The sequence below is a fragment of the Calidris pugnax genome, unplaced genomic scaffold, assembly GCF_001431845.1.
Source record: "Calidris pugnax isolate Ruff unplaced genomic scaffold, ASM143184v1 scaffold101, whole genome shotgun sequence".
NCBI lineage: Eukaryota > Metazoa > Chordata > Aves > Charadriiformes > Scolopacidae > Calidris > Calidris pugnax.
Window position 1 is genome coordinate 411,274 of NW_015090815.1, and position 16,564 is coordinate 427,837.

Consider the following 16,564-nt stretch of genomic DNA (forward strand, 5'->3'; position numbering starts at 1 on the left):
ACGCTATAGTGAATAGCTTGAGAATTCAAATTATATGGTTATGTTCTCAGTAGGAAGAAACTTAGGTGCTTCAAAAAGAAAGCCTCTGGTGTGGGATATCTTGTTAAAGAACGTAGCTCTGCCTCTGCTTTGGCTCCTGTTGGATTTACTATACAAATGAATTCTTAAGAGCATGTTTAAGGTGGGTGTGAGAGTCACTCTGGAAGATGAGGGAACTGTGTAAGTCACTCTTCTTACCTGCAGGCAGCACCTCAGATGAAAGGAACTGTCATTTTTTATATATCCGTAGCATGAAGAGAAGAAACGCATTTCTTGATGAAGGCAATCAGAAGATCAGGCAGCAAGAATACAGGTGGCTTAGAAGCTGTGTGTAGCCTGGGACTAGCTCCTGTTTATTTTGCCTTCTCCATGGACTCGAATTTGTGTGGCTTGGGAATAACTCTTATTTAGTGCACTCAGAGGTGCTTGTCATGCTTTCTGATCTGCTCCTTGAACCTTTCTTGTCAGCCTCTCGTGGTCCCTACTGATGGCTGCTTTATCTGAGCTGGCCTGTGTTAAGCTCCTTTGTAGAAATTGCTGGATGTGCCTTCTCTGTGTGAGCCTCCTCCGGTAGAAGGTATTAAAAATGAACCTTAGTAGGGAAATAATAAACAATTTACCATCACACCACTGATTCAGACTCAGCTGAAGTTGGTAGTGAACTAAAGAGACAAAACTGTTGCAGTTTTTGAGGGACCTTTTAAAACTGTGCTGACTATTTGGGCATAACTTCTGAGGTGGGATGAAGCCAGGGAGGGACCAGAGCATCAGCCCTCATGGGGTCCGGAGCATGGCCCTGCGTGGAAGGTGTGTGGCTTCTTGGGCATCACAGCTGCAATCTCAGCAGCTGCAGCTCCCTCATCCCTTTCTCGTGCCTATGTTCCTGCAGCATCTGTATGACATTTGTCTGTACAGTAAGCTCATTTTGGGGTGGACTGGACAATCTGTTTTTCATGTGACTGACACCCTGGAGTTAGAAGCCTATGAACTCCTGTGGATTTCCAGCCCAAGGTTGTGCATTTTAAAGGGGTCTCTTTCACAAAGGAGGGAAATCCGTGGGTGGCCAATTTATGAAGGAATTTCATCAGTTCTTCTGTACTGCTTTATTTGAATAATAATTATTGAATGATCTGACACATTTCTTCATAACGATATATATTTTATCTGTGAGCTGTCTGTCCCTGCAGCTGTGCCACGATAATGAGGTGTGCAGAGGGTTACGAGCACAGCTTTCAATATTTGTACTGCCAAGTTCAAGGCGTAACAGCCTATGTTTCAAATATGTTTATTGTTCTCCAGGTTTTTAGTTGATGTGGTACTGACTTAATAAGAAAATAGTAGATAAGGCTTTCTTGCGCCTTTTTGGTGACACTTAATAGCTTTTAATGTGAGCTTGGTCTAGATGAAAGTTTATAGCATTATAACTGTCAACTACAGTATAATACATTTTTCTTTATAAATTGTTACGTGAGCTCAGTATGAATTAGTATCCATTAGGAGCAAGAACACAGATTTTTTCCACTTGAATTTTTTTTTTTTTTTTAGGTCATAAAGGCACACTTACATGAAAATACTTTTCACACTGTCATGGGAGCAGTTTTCCTTTTAGCCATGGACTGCACCACTGTGGTTGAAGCCAGTTGAAATTCTGGTACTTTAATATTAGTAGAACAAAGCTCTTGTCTAGAAAAGCTCTAAAAATTATTAAACAATGTATATTTGCCTAAGTGTGTGGTGTCTCACTGGTTTTGATGGGACTGTATGCATCTGTTGTATTTCTAAGTACTTATCTAGCTGGGACTACATCCAAAGAGTATTAGACTAATGAGATGGGTTTTTCTCAACTTTTGTAGACTCTTGGTTAAGTGGGGTCAAACTCAGGTTATAGGTTGGTTGGTTTTGGGTTTTTTTGGTAAATGTAATCCTGTCCTCTGGGTAATGGCACTTCATTCAGATCTGTGAGAGCTATCAGTAGAAATGTAGTCCTGTATGTGTTATGTCATGTAGAAGTTCACATGATGTGTAAGATGGGAAGGGGAAAAAAAATTGTATCTAGTTTGGCTTTGGATTTTCTGCTGTTTGTTTTGATTTTGTCAGAAACAAATATTAGAGCCAGAAAAATATGGGAGGCAATATTAAAAATGAAACTTTCAGAAGGTAATCTCAGTGCTGTTATGCCAGACCCCTATTACTTGACAGTAACACTACAGCTGTGGACTTCACTTGTGGGACCCAAGGAAGCTGCTCCTCTCAGCAGTGTGTAATCTCTCTTGGGCATTCTGGGTTCTGTAATGCAGCCATGGCTCATCTTTGCTGCATGGGTGAAAAAAACCCAACCAAGTAAAAAAAGGGAACAAGAAATGCTTGTATAAACTCTTGAAGTTATCTGGTAAGTTTGAGATGGAAAACCAGTAAGAATGGGACATTGTGTTAAGCAGATATTTTTGATCTCTGTTGTCTGACTGAAGGCTCCAACCCTATAATTTAGACTGGGACAATTAGAACAAGGACAAATACTGCTGAAGATGAGATTAACTTCTGATTTCATTTATCTGAGGAGTAGTGTTGCCCTGATCAGAAAATGCATGTATGGTATCATGAGCCAGAGGTCTGTTGGAGGGCATTTCTTTCCAAAGTCTTTCATAATGGAGAAACCAGGCGGGTTTTGACCTTGACTTATTCCTTATTTTCTAATTTTCCATCAATACAAGGCAAATTCAGGCCTTGTATTTTTCTAATTTTCTAATTAGAACATTTAAATTTTCCATCAGTACAAGGCAATTTCAAGCAGAAATCTAGTTATTTGTAAATTAAAACTACTGTAAGTAAATTGTTTAACATTTCTTATGGCTCCTTGAGTAAAGCAGTGAGAGAAAATAGGATTCCTGCATTGGGATGCTGTGTGATGTTAATTAGGGGGAAATTACAGGCTGAAATTTTAAGCAATGGTCATGCTTGAGAGAATTTTGTAACTGTCTGTGTAAAGGGAAGCTTATTGTCACTGTTGGGACATGCAGGGCATAGATACGGAATAGGTGACTGCAGAAGCAAGCACTAACTTGATTTAAACAAAAAATTGAGGGAAAGGGAAAAAAAAATACAAAATCACCCAGTAAAGCTGCATAAGAAAAATCATAGTTAATGACTGGGAGAGTTTTAGCTGAAACTTTGATTAAAGCTTACATAAGCATACATTCTGCTTATGCAGTGCATGTGGGTTTGAGTCTTCTACCATTTATCAAAGTTACATAGGTTTGAATGAAAGTGGGTTACTGTGGCTTATTTACCAGTGCTGCTCAGCTCTATTGAATTTCTAGAAGAAAATATAGGAGTAGCCTGTGCTGAATGTTCTTTCAACTTTGTCTGAGTCAGTTATACCAACTTCCTGATACTTTCATTTAGTGGCATACAGTTTAGAGGATGTTTTACTCTTGAAGAGCCTGAGAAAAAGGGGAAAAAAAAGAAGTTAAAAAAGAGAAAAAAGCGCAGCTGATTGGATGTGTATACCCGAGTGGACTAAACCCATGTGCTTTTCTGATGACATAGGTTTGAGTGGTGCAGGCCACCAGATTACTGTTGTATTCTAAACGGGCCTGCAGCTGTGATACCTGAGCCAGTATGGAGTCTGAAAGTAATTTACACACTATTTGCTCATTTGTAGTAAATTTGGTAGGATAGAAGTTAATAAATTATTTGTTTTCTGTGGTAATACAGTTGTGGTTTATTATTCTACTGTAACTTTCATTATCAGCTGTTCAGAAATGTTTCAGCATCAGACTTGAAGTGTTATTAAATCCACTGCAGCCAGTGGAAAAGTTCACTGACCTTAACTTTTATCTCAGATATTTCATTCCTCTAATTTCCTGTAATATCATACGTTCATCTAGGCTAAATAATGAACTGTGCGATAGATTCTAATTCTGGAAACAGCTTGATTTACAATTCTGTAATTATCATGTTTGATATAAGGAGTAATATTGCTTATATCCAGCATGACAAAGATTTTGCTTTTTGAGTATGTATGTAGACAAACATATTTTGGTTTTATTGCTGCCCTGCTTGTGAGGTTAACTTGCTTACTGTGTTCCTTTCTTGGGCAGTAAAATTATTTCTTCCCCATCCTAATAATGAGAAATGTTTTGTATTTGGTTTTCATTTTCCACCCTTAGAAATATCACTGTTCCTTTGCTCTGCTTTATTTGATTTACTATTACTAAGAAAGCTCTGTTGGTGTTTAGCATATGGCAATGTTTCATTTCCCATAGGTCTAGGTGATGTTTCAACACATCATCTAAACCAGGCATGTTTTGTAGGTATTTTTGTACTTTGGCATTTAAATGCCATTATTAGGCAACTTTTAGGTTTTTTCTCTCTTTTTATTTATTTTTGAATTTACATCTTGTAATTAATACGTATTTGTACCTATTTGCGTTTCACATTTAAAAGTGTTCAGGTCAGAGACTGTCCCTACATCTTTGGTTTTACAGTTGCCCAGATAATAATTTTCCATTTACTCCAGTGTCAAAGGCTGTTATCTTAATGCTGTGTGGGGATAGCAGCATGCAAAAATAGCACATAAATGCTTTGGAAACAGCCAGCTGTCTTGCATTATAAAATTACAAAGAACACAGAATTTGTTTAATTAATTTCTTTACCTTAAATTTGTAAAGAGCAGTTTCGCATGCATACTGAAGAAGTTTATTTTGTGACTTATAGGAGAAAACAATGCATTTGAGTGCCAGTGTAGAGCAGGGAGGAGAGATGCTTAATTCTTGGCCACAAAACATCTTCAGGAGTCTTCAAAGGTTCAGGCCTCTTCCGTCCATCTCTCACTGTGTGGTAGGAGGGAAGAAGAGAAACAAACCATGAAAACCTTAAAGGATCTTTAAGAAAGAAATGCGAGTCTGCCTTTATCAGGACTGTTGACAGATGATGGAGAGAGGCTTGGTGAGCTCTCCCACCAGCTCCCTGAGTACTCTTGGGTGAATCCCATCCGGCCCCAGAGACCTGTGTGTGTGTCCAGGTGCATAAAAAGATCATTAATTACTTCCTCCTGGATTATGGGGATTAGTTCTGCTCACCATCCGTATCTTCCAGCCCAGGAGGCTGAACACCCTGGGGGTAGCTGGTCTGACAATTAAAGATGGAGGCAAAGAAGGCATTAAGTATCTCAGCCTTCTCCTCGTCCTTGGTTGCAATGTTCCCCCCGCATCCAGTAAGGGATGGACATTCTCCCTGACTCTCTTTTTGTTGATGTATTTATAAAAACTTTTTTTTGTTGTCCCTTATGTTGGTGGCCAAGTTGAGCTCCAGCTTTTGCCTTCCTAGTTTTCTCCCTGTATAATCTAGCAAGATCTCTGTACTCCTCCTGAGTTGCCTGTCCCTTCTTCCAAAGGTGGTATGCTCCAGACTGGACAGACTTTCTGAGGTTGGGAGGTTTTTCTGAGGCCTCCCCGTCTGAAGCTTTCAGGCTGGAGGGGATAAATCTTCACAAAACTTTTGTCTGTGGAAAAGTGAAGCGGAGTAACTGCTAAGGAAGAATTACAGGGAAGATCAGCAGTTTAGTGCGAGAGAGCTCGTACCTAAGTGAATGGGTGATTTATTGCATGGTATTCCTAATAGGTGCACGATGAAAAATACTGCTTTGTGGTAACAATACTGCGAGTGGTTTAAAGCAACTGTGCTTCTGTGTTATCCTAGAGAAGTAGTGCAGTCTGTACCAGCCCAGAAGGGCTAGAGAAAAACATATTTTTACTCAGTAGAAAAAATTCTTGTGACCTCATATTGAATTATTACCTAAATTATTGCACGCACTTCCCAGCTCAGTGATTTTTGACTGATATATAGCATAATGGTCTTTATAACTTTAAGTCAACAAATGACCTTACAGCCCTGGTTAGATGACTCCTGTTGATAAGCCTCCTATTCATTGTGTTTGAGTAGGTCTGGAAAGTTGTGTGCTGGAGGTCACGGGCCACTGAAACAGTATCTGCCTTTTTTTTTTTTTTAAAGAGTCATGGTTGGTTGCTCTACAGGTAGAAGGTAAACATGAAAGTTGCAATGGGAATCCCACCTTTGTCTGCCAGTAAAGAGTAAATTATTCTTTTATTTGGAAGTTAAATAATCTTCCAAAAAATAAACTATTCTTCCTTTTATACAAGGTTTTTAAAATTTTATTTATTTACTTTTTTATTAATGAAGCTTGACAACTGCTTTTGAGTTGTAGGAGTGTGGAGGACTTTCACATTTCCTTCACAAAGTCCAGTCAAGAAATTTGAATTTCTGTAACTGAAATGCATGAAACCTTCATATGTGTCTGGCTCAGCAAGCCTCAGGGAACTTCAAGAGATTATGTTTAAGATTACGCAGATGTAACTGTTCTGAGCGTGTATGTTACTGTAAGGGTGTGAGAAACTGGACATGAGAACAGACAGACAACAGGATTGTTTTTGTGTCTTTATGTTTTTAGAGTCTGAGGATAAGTTCACTCTCCCCAAAAGCCACATTGCTTTGGAGCATTTAAGTAAAAAAAGAAAGGGACAGTAGCTCAGCTTGTAGCTTGGGGAACCTTTTCATTGCCTACAGAGCTGGTGGCTGCTGCAGGCTGGATAGCTGCAGCTCAGTTAACTGGAAAGTCTCTGCAAAGCCAGTGCAGCTTGTAGTCATAACAGCTTTGTTTTTCAGTGTTGTTAAAAATAAAACACACAAGCCACAAACATCTGGGACACTTTGTTGCTGGATGCGTGAGGTAAAGAAGTATTCAGAAGTAAAGAAACTCCAGCAATTTTAATTTCTCTGCCTGGTCTCTGTCTGTTCTGGGCATCCTGCAGCCTTACCCAAACTGTGTGCCTCCTCAAGGTAAAAGGGGAATACAGGATTTCCAAATTTAGACAGGTTGGGCTTCAGAACCACAGTACATTTGGAAAGGGATATTCCCGACACCTTTCTGATGGAATGAAGTCAGCTTTAAAAATTTCCAAGACTTTTGGATGTTACTTATTACTAAATACTCTGTCATGTTGTATATTCATTCTTACTGAACATTAATAATAGAAAAGTTACCTTTAATTTCTGGAGTTTTTGTGACTGAACATTTTTTGCATAGCTCAGATTTTCAACCGTACTACAGTTGTGCTTTCTCCTGTGCAAATGCTTTTGTACATTTGCATATGTCTGAGAGAAGCACATTAGATCCTTGGTGATGTGGAGCTTGGAAGCAGCAGGAGCTTTCATCTTTATTCTGCTTCCTCTCCTGCTGCTTTCCCCAGCCCTCACTGGCTGCTGATTTTTATTATTTTTTTTTTACTGACAGTATTCATTTGCCTTTCTCTGAAAGTAGTTAGACTGTCTGGCTGAAACAGGTGAGCAGAATTCCTGGTCATCTCAGAGAAACACGGGAGAGCTAGTAGTTTTCCAATCTCGGATACAGTGCGAGTGGGTACTGTGATGTTATTGTACCTTGCTCTTTAGCGTGTCCAGATTGCTCTGTGGTCCCTCCTCACTTTTTGGTGTACGAAATTAAGGCTTCTGTCCATGTGTGGTGCTCAGAAATGGTAGAGAGATAAAGTCTGTCCTGCTCCTGCTTGTTTCTTTGTTCCTTGCTATTCATAGGCTGAGCACAGCCTTTTCTTTGTTGTTTTTTTTTCTTTCTTTTTTTTCCCTTTTCATCCTCTAACAAATCAGCAGTTCTCACAATTATAAAACCTTCAGGAGAGCAGGGATTACATAAATGCAATACAAATGGTGGTGGTTCCCTTTGAGAATTGTGATATAAATTTTAAACTCTGTAATGAACTCCCATCATGTGGGAAAAGTATGCTTTTCTGAAAAGTACAAATGAAAATTCCAAATTATCCAGCTTCATTCAGTTCCACAGAATATTTTGTCCCTTCTGCCCTTCTCCCATTCCCCCTCCAATATTTTATCTGTAGCCTGCTGAGATGGAACACGGCTGTATCAATTGAACCCTCAGTGCTTTTGATGTGCAAGCTGTGACCTTCTTCTGGCTTTTGTTCTTGGGCACAGTTTAAGTAAGAAAAGAATGGGGTGACACTTTGAGGATTTTTTGATTATTCCCCTCTGTCCAATATCATCATTTTGCCATCAGGAATCCTTTTCTCATACTTGTTATCAGTTAGCTTAATGGCAGATCTTTCAGACTCTGTGCTGCTCCAGTGAAGAAGTTGTGTGTGCATCTTCAGTATTCACATGGACGGTGTTGGGTAAGGATTCTTGTGCTAGATCCAGTGCTGGAAGTTTACAGATCCATTTGCTCAGGGGTACCATTGAACCCTTCTCAGGAAGGCATTTGCCTGCAGTTTCCTTAATTTCAGGACTCTCTGACTTGGCTTTTGGCTCTGCTGGGGCCTTCTGCTCTGAGAAGTTTTCTTCTGCTCAAAAACTGTTTCGTCTCTTCCCTATTTAATGCAGGAATTGGGGCTGTTGCCTTTCAGATTTGTCTGGTCTGCTGCTCTCGCTGTCCCTCGTAGTATGACAGGAAGGGTAGAAATAAAGATGGCAATTACAGAATATAGAGGATAAAAGGAGTGCAGCAGTCCTTTCTTCATATATAATTATAATACATGAATCACACAGAACCCTTATGCAGCCCTCGTGTATTTCTTGTTTTAGTGGAAGTTGGTGAGGGTCAGTCTTTTTGTGCTGTATGCGAATTTAACCTCCTCGTATAGCACATGCTACCATTATAAAATGTATAACTAAATTGATCCTTCTCCAAGTAGCATTAATTTTTATCCTGTGACCATATCCCAGTTGGAGTAGCTTGAATTGGTGATACAGATGGTAGCTAGTTTTTAATATGAATGGAGATGCTAGCAAGTGGTGGCACCTCAGCTTGAATTGTTTAGAGACCCTTAAGGGAGATGACTTCCAAGTGCCCATACCTTCCATGGCCACCTGGTGAAATAAAATTTTGATATCATCTGGTGTTGAGGCAAAGAACCGTCTCCTGAACCTAGCCAATTCTTCAAATTGATTTTTCTTTGGTTTATCTCCTTTTCATGAAAGGAATAATCCTACCAAAAGTACCATTTAGCCTTGTCATTAAAGTGGGGCCTTCAAATCTGCAGACACATTTGTCTTTGTCCAGACCTCCGAGTGCTTTGTGTGTGTTTTTCCACTGCGCTGTGTCCTGAATTTTGAAAGTATTGGAGCAAGGTGGCAGCTCAGTGTTTGAACCAGTTCAGGTAGCTTGAGTTTCCTCTTTAGTCTTTTGTGCTCGTTAAACTAATAGGTGACTGTTGTATCTCGGCAGAACCAGTTTCAACTCTGCATAAATACAAAATAAGGACATGACAAGGTCGTCTGGTTTCCTGTGTTAAATCTGTCCCCCTTTGAAGGAAATTAATCACTCCATGTATGAAAGAAGTGTGTGAGCATGTGTGTATACTGTATGTGCATGTGTCTCTTGTGTGTCTTAAAGACTTGACATAGAAAGCTGATAAACCTTGTCCCCAAAGAACCAAATACTTTGTGAAGAGTCTCAGACTGGCTTTGATCAACCCAGAGAATATTTAATGTGAGTTGGATGTGTACCCACGTCTAAAGATTAAATGCTTCTTATGAGAGATGTCCATTTTTGTTAGAAGTTGTGTCTGAGATGCTTGGCAATCTTTTTGCTGCTGCCTACAGTCATCATTCATTAATATCAGAACAGTTGTTTGTGTTTTTAATGCAGAAAGTTCATGAATGAATTATCCTAATTCTCCTGATGTGTGTCATTTATTTAAGAATGTGGTATGAAACAGTCTTGGTTCTTCAGGCACAGGTATAGCAATGTAGAGGTGCCTGTGCTGATGCTGGATCCACAATGGTGCCTTTGTTTTCAATACTTTTGTCTCCATCTGCAGCACAACTAGTTGGGGTATTTTTGTTTTGAATAAAATTGAACCAGTTTATTGCAATTTTGTAACTTCTGTAAAGCAGGCTCTAAAATTAAGCACCATTATTCCCTTTCCAGACACAAGATACAATTCTGTCTCAATAGCTATAAAAATCACTCTTAAAGGGAGAAAGATTCCTGTTTGCATATGATGTGGCCGTGCCTTGGGAAGGGGCTGGCTGGCTGAGGACACAGGCAGTCTGGGAGAGCCTGAGGCCGCTGCAGTGTAATGCTCTGCTGCCTTTTATTCTTATCTTTTGTGGAAATGATTCAATTCTTCCTTAAATATGTCGACTATTCAGGGAAGTGAAAAATCCCTGTATGGTAAAATGCTATGTTTAGATCATGGTACTTTGCTTAAGATATTAAACATGAATTGTTTCTAAACGTCAAAACTCGGGAAATATTTTCCGTAGCCTACCTCTTTGTGCTGGCATGAAATATGACAGTAATCAATACCTTCCTCACAGGAAGACAAACACCAATTATAATCAAAACAGTGGAAAACGTGTTAGCAGATACATCTTATATTAAAGTTATATACGTGAGAAAAAAAAAAAAAGACATTTTTTCCTTCCTAGTTTTTGTCTCCTTTTTCTTCCCAGGCTGCTCTTTGGTTTGGTCTAGCTGCTGCAGGACGCCGTCGGCACAGTTGGCTGGGTCAGGCTGTTCCTTTGGGAGACAGCGCTGCTCCTTTTCCTCTCTTGTATTTTTCCATAGGCTGAAGATTGTGTTGACAATATTTTAGTTAAAATTTTTGGGTTTTGCTAAAAGAGGTGGGAGATTTCTCATTTAGAAATTAGGTGGAGCTGAAATGCGTGCTTCATGATGGGATCTCTTCTTACAGCTTGGGTCCAGTTGCTGCTTTCAGACTTCATAATCAGGATGAAGAGAGAAGCATTTCAGCATTAGAAATTGACCTTTACTTTCTTCTTCAAAACAATGAAAATGAACACCCACATTATTTTACTTTGGAATGTTCCCCTGGGTATGTAATATGAAAAAAGAAGCTGATAATGTATCACCTTTTTCTGCTGAGATGAGGGGGAACTGGATGGTTCACAGACTCGTAATAGGATATCAGGACCTTCCACCTCTGGCCCATTTATTAAAATACAAGCTATGACAGTGGAGTCTAAAAGTCATCACTATGGGATATACAGCTGTAGAATCTGGAACGGTGTATTTCTGAATTTTTAAGGCCTGGGCCACTGCTTACAAACTTCCACAGCTTCTCAGCTGGCAGTAGGTTTAGCTGGAGCTAAGTGAAAAGTGAACTGAGAACAAAAAGAATGGAGGAAATCTCGTAAATAAGGATGTATTTGCTGTGCCAAACTTGGTGATTTGTGTCTGTTCTGATCTGATACAGCTCATTTGTCCTCCTTGTTTTGTGAAGCTTGATTCAGAGTTCCTTTAAACCAGAAGTGGTACTGACCCATTTTCTTTCACTGTTACTTTGGGATGTTAGGAAGGGGTTCATGCAAATATGGATGCTGTGGATTTTGCCTTAAGAGGATGATAAAAGCTTACACTGTCAATGACAGCTAATTTTAAGCATTTAATATTTTGCTCTGGATCTCCCATGGAAGATTCCTAACTCCCTTTTGTTTCTGTGGCCAGCTTAAGATGAGAGTTGGTTCTGTGAAAAAAATATAATCTACTCTCCTTCTCTTTCTTACATATTTCACCCTCAAGTAGCAGGATAACACACATACACACACTCACTTATTTTCCCTGTATTTCTTTGAAATCCAGGGCACATGCTTGTTCTTTTGTACACTGTGAGGGATCAAAAATTGTGTTTAATACTGATGGGAACGCTTTCATACAAACATTCCCTGGATTGTGTGAGCGTTTCATTAAGAAAACGAGAAGACACAAACCCCAAACATTTAGCACATTAAACTCTGGACTATATAAAACTGTGCGCTTGTTGTTTCATTTCTGGTTTTCTCACGTCGCAGTGCCTGCCGTGCTGCTGGAGGGAGACGGCCACTTCCTGAAGGGGCTTCTGGCCCAAAGCAAAGCCCAGCAGGTTGTAGCCCCATTAACAAAAAGCTGTAAAGAACTCTCACGCTTTCCCAGGTTACTTTATCTCAATGTATTTATGGTCCTAAAAGATATTTTTCAGTTTGCAATTATGTGTTTCTCAGAAAGTCTTGGTTATAAGCTGACATGGTTGAAATACTGGCTTTGCATCAAGATTTCTAACAGAATTAACATTTGAATCACTCGAGGCCCATTCACAAGGCAGAGGACTATTTGCATAATCAAAAATGCTTTATTTTGCATGCCAGTGGAGAAGCTAAGGATTGTAGCTGTGGCTCAAAACCAAAATTCAAGTGGTAGGTATTGATGTGTGTCTGTATGCTGCTGTCTCTCTGCCTTGCTTGCACAAACAAGCACAAATCTTTATAAAGGCAAAATAAAAGATTTTTGAGCAATGTATAGTCTCTGTTCAAAGCCTGATTAAACAGGCTTTGCTTAAGTTATCAGTGTAAGGATTAGATGGACTTCCCACTCTGTCAAGCCTGGGGGTACTTTTATGGCTGGGTTGTTGTGAGAGGATGGATGTGTTTTTCCAAATATGGTCAGTAAAAATTTATGAGCTTGAAAATTGCTCCTTCTATTGAGGAGGTCAAACGTCTAAATAACCTATGAGAGTATATGTATGTGGATAATGGGTTCAAGACTTAAGCCTTAACACCTTTCTGTCAGATTTCTGCCAGTAGTCCAGGAGGCTTATGAATTGCATCAATAACCTTCCCATCTTGCCATCAGCCCATGCATTCATGTTTTTCATCCATTTTTATAGCTGTGGACAAGAAGGTAGAATGTCACATTCAGGCAATTTGGTTTTTTGCACATGAATGACCTCCTGATCAGAGTTCAAAAGCATGAAGCAACTTCTACTCTCTCTGAGGCAATAGGAAACCTCTTGTCCTTAAAGAGCTTCTTGAGTATCAGGAGATTTTATTCCTTTCCTTTTTTCTAGAATGAACTTTTGTTCATTCTGTTAAATCAAGTCCTTTAGTGAAGTTCAGATGACAAAAGTTTTAGTTCCATGAGGAAATTTGGGTGGTAATTATTGCAACTTCAGATTATTTGACCTTAAAAAGGCATATGATGTGGTCCAGCCTTTTACTTGTTAATGTATGTAAACTAATTGAATAAAATAATCATAGAGCGTAATATGAATTTTTAAACAAATGTTGTGATATTTTCAAGTGTTAATTGACTTGCTTTTAAGTGGAGTGGTTTATTTTTTTTCTGTTAGTAAGGCATGTGGAGCTTTTGTTATCAGTGCTATTTAGTTCTAATTAAATTCCTTTATTTAAAAACATTAATTACAAGTTTGAAGTTTAAATAAAAAAATAAAATTATGTATAAATTTAATGAAAAACATCTTGGGTAATAGTTAATGTTTCTGAAAAGAGAATCTACATTTTGAGCCTTCAGTATCACAGTGTCAGCTTTTATTCTGCTGTTTGTTGTTTGTTTACTTTAAATTTTACTTCTGAAGTAAAAGTATTTCAGATGCATCTAGGTCTGAAAATGAGAATAGAGATTGCATTAGTCTCTATTCCTAGAATTTTAGGTTTCAAAATACTTAAGAGGCTAAGCACACCATCAGAGGAGTGTGTCCTTTTCTGCACATTGCTTTGGAGCAGTCAGCAAAAAGGTGGGTTTTACTCTGTTTCATACATCTAAGTTCTTTGCAGAATTTGCTGTTTTTACAGTTGACTGAAGTGCATAAATTTAAATAGTTCAGTTTCTCATTTGTTGTAATTACAGAGGCCATTAACCTTGAAAGATCATTGACAGAATTATAAATCTACATCTTTGAGAATTATGTAAACAAGTTCATAAAAGTTCCTCAAGTTAAATGAAAGCCAAACTGTACAAAAGGGCTAGGTTTTATTAACGGTACTTGCTAAAACCCATCAAACTGTTGGAAAAACGCCTCCTTCATGGCAGCGATGCCACCCACAGTTCTATGACGTGTAGCACTCCTTGTGCAGTTAACGTTAAAGATACCTTCAAGATACAAATACCCAACTGTAGTTTCTTTTCAAATAAATGGTAGTTCTTAATATTTCATATGTAGCTTATTGTGGTCATAGAGGACTTTGAGAGAGGAATGTCTTTTACTGCCTTGTTTATCTGTAGAGATCCTGCCTGTTTGTTTCAAGTGTTACCAGGTTGTCATATGAGAGCATCCTAACCAGCTGGGGAGAGGCATTTTGATGGGCCTGTTGCAGTCTGGGATCTGTCATCATGCTGAGCCCATAATTAGAAATAAATGAGTAGTGTTCCCTGTGTCTGTTTCATGGACTGATCTTTCCTTTTTCTGTTTGGCAACATTTCTGTTCTGCTGTCCTAGGGCTGGTGCTATTGAACTGAAATACTGGACCGAGGTGGGAATTCAGGGAGGATGTTTAGCCTTTTGGAGTGTTAGCACTTGGGCTGCCACTATTTTAGTATGCATATCTGAACTGGAATGTGCTCTCAGACTTTCAGATGTAATCAGTTCTTGATTTTTAGCCAAAGCTTTTTGGCATGCGTTACAATAGGAATTTCGTATTCCTCATTTACTAAGTTCCTTCAGAGGTGTAGTTTACTGTTGCAAGGTGTCACAGAATCACAGAATCACATGGGGTTGGAAGGGACCTCTGGAGATCATCTAGCCCAACCCCCTGCCAGAGCAGGTCCACCCAGAGCAAGTCGCACAGGAACGTGTCCAGGTGGGTTTGAATGTCTCCAGAGGAGACTCCACCACCTCCCTGGGCAGCCTCTTCAGGGCTATGCCACCCTCACAGCAAAGAAGTTCCTCCTCACTGTCTGGTGTAGCTTACACACTTACTAACCATGCTGATGGAGAAAAGAAATCCATTAGCATCTGTGGGTACTTGCTTCTGTCCTAAATCCTGTGACCTTTTTCAGGTCAGACTGTGTTCCCTTGGCAGAAAAACAGCCCACAAAATTTGTTGGCTTTGTTGAAGTCACTCTTTGATTTACTTGGGATGAGGTGATGATAAGCAGCAAATCACTAGTAAAGAGCTCCAATGACTGTAGTGGTTGAGCTGTGTTTTCCTGTGTATTTAGATGTTCTCACTTCAGTTGTAGAGACAAAATACTTGTTTGACCTTTTGCAGTATCTCAAAATAGTTTCAGATGAACTTGCTTCAAGAGTTGCTTGGAAAAGGCTTATGTAGAACAACATGTGTGCTGGAGACTTTTGGAGGTTCAGACACTGCTTTGAAGTAGCGATGGTTTTGTTATATTCCCAAGCCTTGATCTTATGGGCACACCAGTGTTGCTTACACTGGAACACTGGAAGCACTTCTGTTCACAGCACTGAGGAATCTTGCGTATATGTTGGACAGGTTTTTTTTGATTCAGTTGGTGAGGTGATAGAGTTTTGTCTTCAACCATGCAATACTGGTGCATTTATAAAGAGATTACATCCAGCAGCTCTGTGATGTTCAGGTCCCATACTGGCAATAAACTGATCTGCTGAGTGTTTAGTCCAATCAGTGCTTGGTCAGATCAAATTAACAGCTAAAGTTTGATTTGCTCCTCACTTCTTTTTTTTTCTTGTAATTGAAAATGGAAGTTACAGAGCAATGCAGCGGTGTTAGGCATGTTGTAGTCATCCTTCTAGATCCTGCTGCTCGCTAAGCTGCCCTACTTCTTTTCTGTTCCATTTCTCCTCAGGGACAAACCCCTTCTGGCTTACTGTTTGCTTAGCAAGTCACTGTTGTGTTCAGCCGTAGTAATAAACACGATATATTTAAAGAGACCCATTAAAGATTTGTCTTTATCTCATGTATCTGGGATGATGAACCTAGGTCTAAGCTCTGGGGTTTTAGTTTGTTGGCTTGTCCTGATCTTGTGAATGACATTCAAGTCCCCTCGAGAAACTGGCTTTTCACATGCCAAATGCAAAGGAGTAAAGCCCCCTTTCCCCTGCACCAACCCCCCCAACCCCCCCTTTGTGTTAATTTGTGGGCTGTTTGTTTTTTTTTCTGATACTGACAGAGTTAAAAATTCTGATAGCATTATCTGGGTGGTTTTTTCTCCCTTTCCCTTGTGTTTTCCCTCTAACCTCCTTTCTCCTCTTTCTGCTGTGCTCTGGCAGCCTGAAAGATGGTGACTGCTCCCCTGAACGCTTTAGCAGTGTCCGTGTCTGGGCAGTGGGAGACAGGAGAACTAGAAGTGATCTCAGAAGCTGATGTTGCTGTGAGGAGCTTGGGAAAAGGATTATCACTACAACAGTGAGTCATTCAAAGCTGCACCAGGTGTAGAAAGCAGTAACAAGAAGATGGGAAGGTTTGGTGTCTTTGGCCTCAGCCAGGAGCCGATGGGATGGAGATGGGGAGTCCACTTGGACAGAACTGGCATTTCCTGCCCTTTTTGTCATTGGCAGAGTTAAAGAGAGAGGGGAGCAGAAATGGAGCAGGGGACTTGGAGATGTGTACAGCCAAGAACAGGTTTAGGATTGTGATTTTGGGGAAGCTGTCAGAAGAGTTTTGCTGCTGACACAGTCCCATCTGTAACTAATGTTGTATTCCAGACTTCTTGGTTCAAACTTCTTCTGCCAAATAATCTGAATGCTTAAGC

General features: G+C 39.6%; 1 protein-coding gene across 4 annotated transcripts in view; it reads left to right on the top strand.

Annotated features, from left to right (window-relative positions):
- The window catches only part of CDK14 (cyclin-dependent kinase 14), a 323,677-nt gene that overhangs the window by 106,705 nt on the left and 200,408 nt on the right, over positions 1 to 16,564 (top strand). The window lies entirely within an intron of this gene.